The sequence below is a fragment of the Ochotona princeps genome, chromosome 3 (assembly GCF_030435755.1).
Source record: "Ochotona princeps isolate mOchPri1 chromosome 3, mOchPri1.hap1, whole genome shotgun sequence".
NCBI classification, from domain to species: Eukaryota; Metazoa; Chordata; class Mammalia; order Lagomorpha; family Ochotonidae; genus Ochotona; species Ochotona princeps.
In genome coordinates this window covers 43,111,971-43,119,136 of record NC_080834.1, presented here as the reverse complement: position 1 = coordinate 43,119,136, position 7,166 = coordinate 43,111,971, and the positions used below count along the sequence as shown (strand labels likewise).

At 34.6% G+C, this 7,166-nt stretch overlaps 1 pseudogene; it reads right to left on the bottom strand.

Annotated features, from left to right (window-relative positions):
* Positions 1-216: 216 nt before the first annotated feature.
* LOC118758879 (protein MIS12 homolog) lies at positions 217-735 on the bottom strand (annotated as a pseudogene).
* Between the last annotated feature and the right edge of the window lie 6,431 nt (positions 736-7,166).

The window sequence follows — 7,166 nt, the reverse complement described above, 5'->3', positions numbered from 1 at the left end:
TGCTGCTTCTGAATCAGGAATCCCTTCCTATCTTTTAGAGGTGTCCAGGGAAAAGATCTTCCTAGAATAGTCCAAGGGAGTGCAGAGATCTTTTAGGAGAACTTGTTGAAAGGGAGGAAGATACGGGCATGCTTGAGAGTGAACAAAGTTTAATAAGATATTTGGTCTGTTTTGATAGTCACTGGTACAAATTCTTTACTACTATACTTTTAGCAACTACTTTGTTATTAATAAAATTTTAAGATGTTCCAAGTCTTGCACTTTTTTTTCATTGTCTCCAATACTCTGGAGTTTTCTGGAGTTGTGGATTAGAAACACCAAACCTTTGCTAAAATCACCAGTTCCATGATCTTTGTCAACATCCTTAATTTTAGCAAAGAAAGTCAGTTTCTGCTTCTATTTGGCCTGAACAAGTTTTTACTCTTCAAATTTTACAAGGATGGCCTCCTTGGTATACAATTTGGTCTTAGACTTTTCCTGTAACTGTTGAATTTCTGGTTGGAGAAGCTTGATTTCTTCCTCAGTCCAAGGATGCAACTCTTAGAAGCCAGATGCTTGAACTTCTCTGTGCATTTACCAATATGGACTAGGCTGATCTCTGAACCCAGTATGCCATCCTGCTTCTTCAGAATCACCTTTTCCACAGCCCACATCAGATAATCATGAAAGGAAAGGTAAGATCCTAAGCATGCGTGTTTCGGCTGTAAAGCCAAAGAACAGGGCCTCAAAAGTCATGAGAGCAACAGAATGCTGCTGGCTCCTGGCTTTGGATCTGTTCAGCTCCAGCCCTTGCCGCCATTTGGGGAGTGACTCACTGGTTGAAAGATCTTTCTATTGCTTCTGTCTGTAAATCTGATCTGGCATTCCAATAAAAATAAATGCATCTTTACATGTTAGCAAATCAATGCTTTGACTCTGATAAATAAATTAACTGTGAATCTTAAACAAAATGAATCTGTACATTTCTAATAAAATATCTGTGGCTATAAAACCAAATTGTGGACAATGGTGACATAGTAGTTGAAACACTGCTTGAGAACCTTCCATATCAGAGTGCTAAGATTTGAGTTCTGGTTGTATTCCCAATTCTAATTTCCTACTAATGCACACTGAAAGGAATCAGGAAAGAGATGCAAGTGGGTGATTCCACACGACAGTCATGAAAGAGCAGGATTCAGTTCTGCACTTTGTTTCATCCTGGCCCAGTTTAGATCTTTTGGCTGTGTGGAAAGTGATAAAATGAATGGAAAAGCTCTGTCCATCTCTTTCACACTGTATTGCAAATAAATAATGATTGATAATCAAAACAAGTATTAAATTGATAAAAAAATGAAACTATCAATAAGTTTTAAAGTGAAAACTAAAATTCCAGTTTCCGGCTTCCCAAAAAGTAAGAGATTTCATTTTATAGCTTCCTTTTATTTTTAGCTTTTTCTTCTATGTAACCACTGTATTTTCATCCTTTGGCCTTCTCTTATCTACCAAAGTCAATGTATTTTAAATCAACTTATAGATAATGATTCCCTCAAAATTAATGTTAATAACTCTTGATAGTGAATTTATCCAAGGCGTAAGTGATTGTGTGTGTTTGTGTGGCGATGGGAAGGAGCAAGAGTATGCATGCTCAATATTAAATAAACATTATTTTGATCAGCAACTTGCCCTTTCTCCCTCTAGTTAGTGTTTGAACTTTAGCAAGTGTTAAATCTAGTAATCATGGGGAGATAAGACTCAGTGAACCTTTCCATTTGTGGATTAAGCATGACAAAGAATAAAGCAGTGAGTTGCATTGTAAAGAAAACCTTTAAACATTGCTAAAAATTATAATGTTCCATTGCATAAAGATGACTCCAAAATACAAAGCTGAATGATCAGTCATGTCATCACTTTGGATTTTACAGCTATTCTTTAAAACACTGCAGATGAAAGATATGTCTTCTATTCCTGGGAGGATATGTCCACAAAGTAATGTCCTTCTGTTAGAAAGCATTTTTTTTTTTTCATTTGTCTTTAAAAGTGTTTCTGGCTTGCTTCAAATAAATGAGATTTTTAAAAGGATAATTTATTTGAATAATTCAAATAATTGTTTATTTTTCGCATGCAAAATCCCACCAAATAAACTGAGCTTTGAAGTCGTGTGGGATTTGCATATTTTTCTGTTCTAAATACTCATTCTGGATGCTTGTTGTGTCAGAAACATCTTCCTACAGCTGAGCGGAAAAAAAAGATTTGTCAGCTGCCTGATAACCTGCTAATAAAAGAAATTAGAGTCATCCTTCCCTAGCAATATACATGCACACATACATGCATGCATCTATACATATATGTGTATAGATGTGTATAAGTATACATACATATGCATACTGCATATGAAGATATTAGAAATATCATTCTGCTACAAAAAAAACTAGCCAAACAATTGCACTAAGAAGCATGTGTATACTGTCCAGGATAATGTTTCTTTGGAAACAATTATAAGATATAGTAAGGAAATTGACTTAAACAAAGGTGAAGGTAGAATGATCTTATGAACGAGCAATTCAACTTCTGCGCATTGATGAGAAATACCTGAAATCAATATGCCAATTGAATATCTGTGACCCCATATGTACTGCCCTGATGAAGTTACTAAACCAGATTAAGTTTCCATTAAGATATAATTGGATGAAAACTTGTGCTGGCCATGTGAAAATGTCACTGAAAGTTTGCAGGGTCACTGTGAGCAGCAATAACATGAATTGCACAACATTAAGGATATGGATGGTTTAGTTAATTTTTCACTCTGCATTTTAAATTGTGAAAATACTGAACTACTATTGTCATAACAAAATTGTTTCATATTTGACATGCCCATTCCCATTATTTGTGGTTTCTATGTTCTTTTTGAAAACTGTCACGTTAATTTTACCCTATAAGCATATACACTTAAAATTTGTCAGCAATATAACTACATTTTTATTTACATTTTATAAATGTAAGTTTCTCTATCAAGGAAAGTCTTACAGGGCCCAGCATCGTGGAGTAGCAGGGAAAGCCACTGCCTGTGTTGTGGCATCCCGTAAGTTCCTTGGTAGATTTCTGGCAGCTTCTCTTCCTGTCTAGCTTCCTGCTACTGTCAAGGGAAAGATAACCAAAGTCCAAAAGCCCCTTTACCTGAGGGGAATCTTAGAAGTAACTCCTGGCTCCTGAGCTTGACTGGCACAAGCCTAAGCTAGTACTGCCATTGGCAGAGAGAAGCAATGGATGTTAGATCTCTTTCTTTCTGCCTCTTTCTCCATCACTCATGTACTCTAACTGTGTCAAATAAATAAGTAATTTTTTAAAAAGACATTGTCCATGGTAATAACAATTGGAATTCAGTTTGAAGGTTACAATGCCAAGACCCTCACTCTTAAAGACTTTGTTGAAATCAGACATAATGTTCACATTTTCAGGTCTTCTGGGGAAGTGTACTCAATTCAGTCATTGTAACTAACTGTTCAGTTACTGTGATGCAAGTGGGCTATACATCTAACAGCAGCACAACACACCCAATACTACTGATAGGAATCTGCTTCCGAGAAGTGATATGGGAAAAGAAGGAAATAAAAATTCATGGTCACCATATTCAGGCCAAAAGAACAAATGTGGTAGGTGCAATACATGTAAAAAGGCTACTGAAATGTCTTCAATTTATCTGAGATGTTTATGATTCAAACTGAAGTCAGAATATAACAAATGTAAGTCAAACTGGCAGATTTTGGTCATGTGTTCATAACTGATGTTCACAACTGTCCTAGTGATTCCCTAGGATGATGGTTTTCTGATGTCAATTTAAATCTTTTGTTGTCTGCAACATTTTGTCAAGAGCATAAGAAATACAATGATTGAACAGAAAAATCATTGGTCCAATTAGTCATTTGCAGGTCATTCTGCATATCTATGCATATATGAACTTAACAGTACAATTTCTATTAAATATAATTTCTGTTTAAAATATTATGCCAATAACAGTTTATTTCATGAAGAGCATCCTGACCACAAAGACGGTTACCAAATTAACTCTAAAGAAATTTTTTTAGCTTGTTGTTTTAGATGGAATGGGAAAACAATTTTCTGCTATAATGTTATCTCATTTTGACTGTAATGCACTATATATTCCAAAATCACAAATTATAGAAAAAGTGTTTTTCTAAATATATGTGCTAAATAATTTGCTCAAAAGGTGACTTTGCTAATAGATTTTTTTTAAAAAAAATCTATCCAAGAGAGTTTAAAAGTGGATATATCAAAATAAATAGTTTCAAAATAACATCAACATGAATATGGAAAAATAAACTTGGTTAACATCACCAATGAATATATTGTTTTACCCAATATTTAAAAATTATTCAGTATGTTGTTCATAATTTTAATAATGTGAACTGAAAACTGTAAAATGAAATACATTTTAGAAACTCAGAATGATACCTCAGTGGCTAAATCCTTGCTTTGCATGACCAGGATCCCATATGGGAGCCTGTTCATGTCTGGTTTGATCCATTTTCTATCCAGATCCCTGCCTTTGCCTTGGAAAGAAGTAGATGATGGGCCAAAGCCCTGGCTTCCCGCACTCACAGTGGAGACCCAGAAGAAGCTCCAGGTTGCTGGCTTCACATCGGTTCTGCTCTGGCTGTTGCAGCCAGTTGCTTGTCTCTGTAAATCTGACTTTCCAATAAAAAATAAATCTTTAAAAAATACATTTCAAAGGATTAAGTACTTTTTCATTATTTCTTTGCACACAGTTATTTCAGAATTGAAGAACAAAGTTCTATTTACATGATATATAGTGAGCCAGCTATATAACAGTAAAAAGGGAATTAATGAAAATCCAGAGCTAGTACCAATTCAACAAGATTCACAAAGTTCCTAACACTGGATAATCCAGCTCCAAAACAATAAACGAAACGTCTTGAATTGATTATCAAATGAAAATATCTTCCATGATACTCTAATTTCTTTGAAATCATACTAGATGTAATTATATTTTCAAACAATACAAACTGTTTCTTTGTAATTTAATAGTGCCTATGACAAGCCAATATTTCAACTTGAAAAATTCATAAATCACAACATTACAATGCTTTAGAGAATGGCACTAGTTTGTAAAAGCAGTGGGGTTCCTTTTCCCATCATCATCTTTCCATATTTAGAGACTCACCTAAATCTGAATCTTTACTTGCCTCATCACAGAGCTCAACTTACTGTAGCAGCCCAAGTATAGTGGTCTGAGCAATTTCATAAATTTATTCTTCAAGCAAAGGAGTGGCTCACCCTCTAAATTTGACCACAGAGTTGGAATTCTTGAAGTATACACACAAAACTGCAAGGCTAAATAAGAAATCAATTTAGAGGTCATTTAGATGAAATCAGTTTAGTTAATGTTTATCTCGAACACCAACAGGATTACTGGGCCAGACCAGTGTTGCTTTCATTGTATCTGTGTTAATCATCGCCTGTTTCTTACGTGTAATTCACCTCTTTTAAAATACATTTATCTGAGGATTAAAAATTTGGGTATCTAATTTTTGAGGACAAACAGCTACAATCATTGGAGATTTAGTTGTAAGCTAAAGCTTTGTTTTACATTTGTATCAGTGTGCTACATGAGAACAAATTGATTTTCCAAGAATTAATAGACTAGAGGTTTGGTGAAAAATAAATCAATTGTGATGGGGATGGCAGAGATAGAAATGAAACTGATAAGCACAGATTGAATAGAAAGGAGTAAAAGGAAATAGAAAGACTATTTCATAGTAGAAATTCCTTCTCTTGAAAATAATGGTTTTTAGCAGTAAGAAAAGGCAAATACATTTAGAACTCCTAGAAAGGTCAGTAATCCTATTAGGATCTGTCCGTCTCGAAGCAGTCATTTGTTTATCTTGTCAAAGAAATTGAGCACCAAAAACAAATGAATATTTTAATCCTTTAAATTATTAACGGGAAATTCAATTGATTTTTAATACAAAACACAAATAACATTACATAGATCAAGTAATTAAATGTGTTCAAAGGTAATAATAAATATTAAATATTCTGAGTTATCATGGTGTCAAGAATGTTTGAACTAAAAATCCTAGAAAATGAATATGAAACACTCTAACCAACAATAAAAATCAATGATTTGCAGCATTTAACCAGCACTAGATTTACCACTTACAAATTCTCTACGCCTGATTTCATATAAATGTATACTTTAGAATTATAATTATTTGAGATAAAACTGAGTATAAATGGTATATTTTGTTAACTAAAATAAGTGTTATTATATTTTACTAATGTCATCTCTACTGTGATAACAAAAATAATTTAGCTTTGTTTTTGTATTTTTATTTTATTAATATAAAGAGAAAAACTTCAGTATAGTTTTTATGTGCAGTCATATGAAGAAAATCAGAACCTTCTATAGGGAGAGGATCTCCTAGTATTTTACTAGTGTTGTAAGACATAAACGTGGGAATTATGTTTAATCATTAAATCAGGGTAAAGAAAACTGTCAGAATCAGAGTAAAGGAGAGTAAATGGTGGAAGTGCTTGTATTGGTAACACCAGACAAATCAGAAAACAAACTGCTCTTACACGTATGTGTCCGTGGAAGCACAGTTTGTTTCTTGGGACCCTGCACCCACGTGGGAGAGCTGGAGGAAGTTCCTGGCTCCTGGCTTTGGATCGACGCAGCACCTGGGTTTGTAGTCACCTAGACTAGGTTTCCTTCATTTTCAATTCCTTGGAAAATGAGAGGTGTTCCATGAGTGTATTTTATTTTATAAATGTTCCAACTGTCAGAGGACTTTACAAAAAGAAGGAAATAATTTTAAAGATCAATGAAACATCAGATAAATCAAGAAACACACGAAGGTCTAGTAAAATGGCTCAACTGGCTAATCCTCAACTTTCTGGTGTGTTAACATCCCAAGTGGCTGCCAGTTTGTGTCCTGCTTGCTCCATTTTGGGGGTAGCTCCCTGCTTGTGGCCTGGGATAGCCCAAAGCCCTAGAATCCTGCACACACGGAGACCCAGAAGTGGCTCCTGGTTCCTTATCACAGATTGGCTCAGATTCACAGATGTTGTTGACATTATGAGGAGGGGATGAGGTGAATTAGTTGAAAGATCTTTCTTTCTCTCCTTTCTGTAAATCTGCCTTTCCA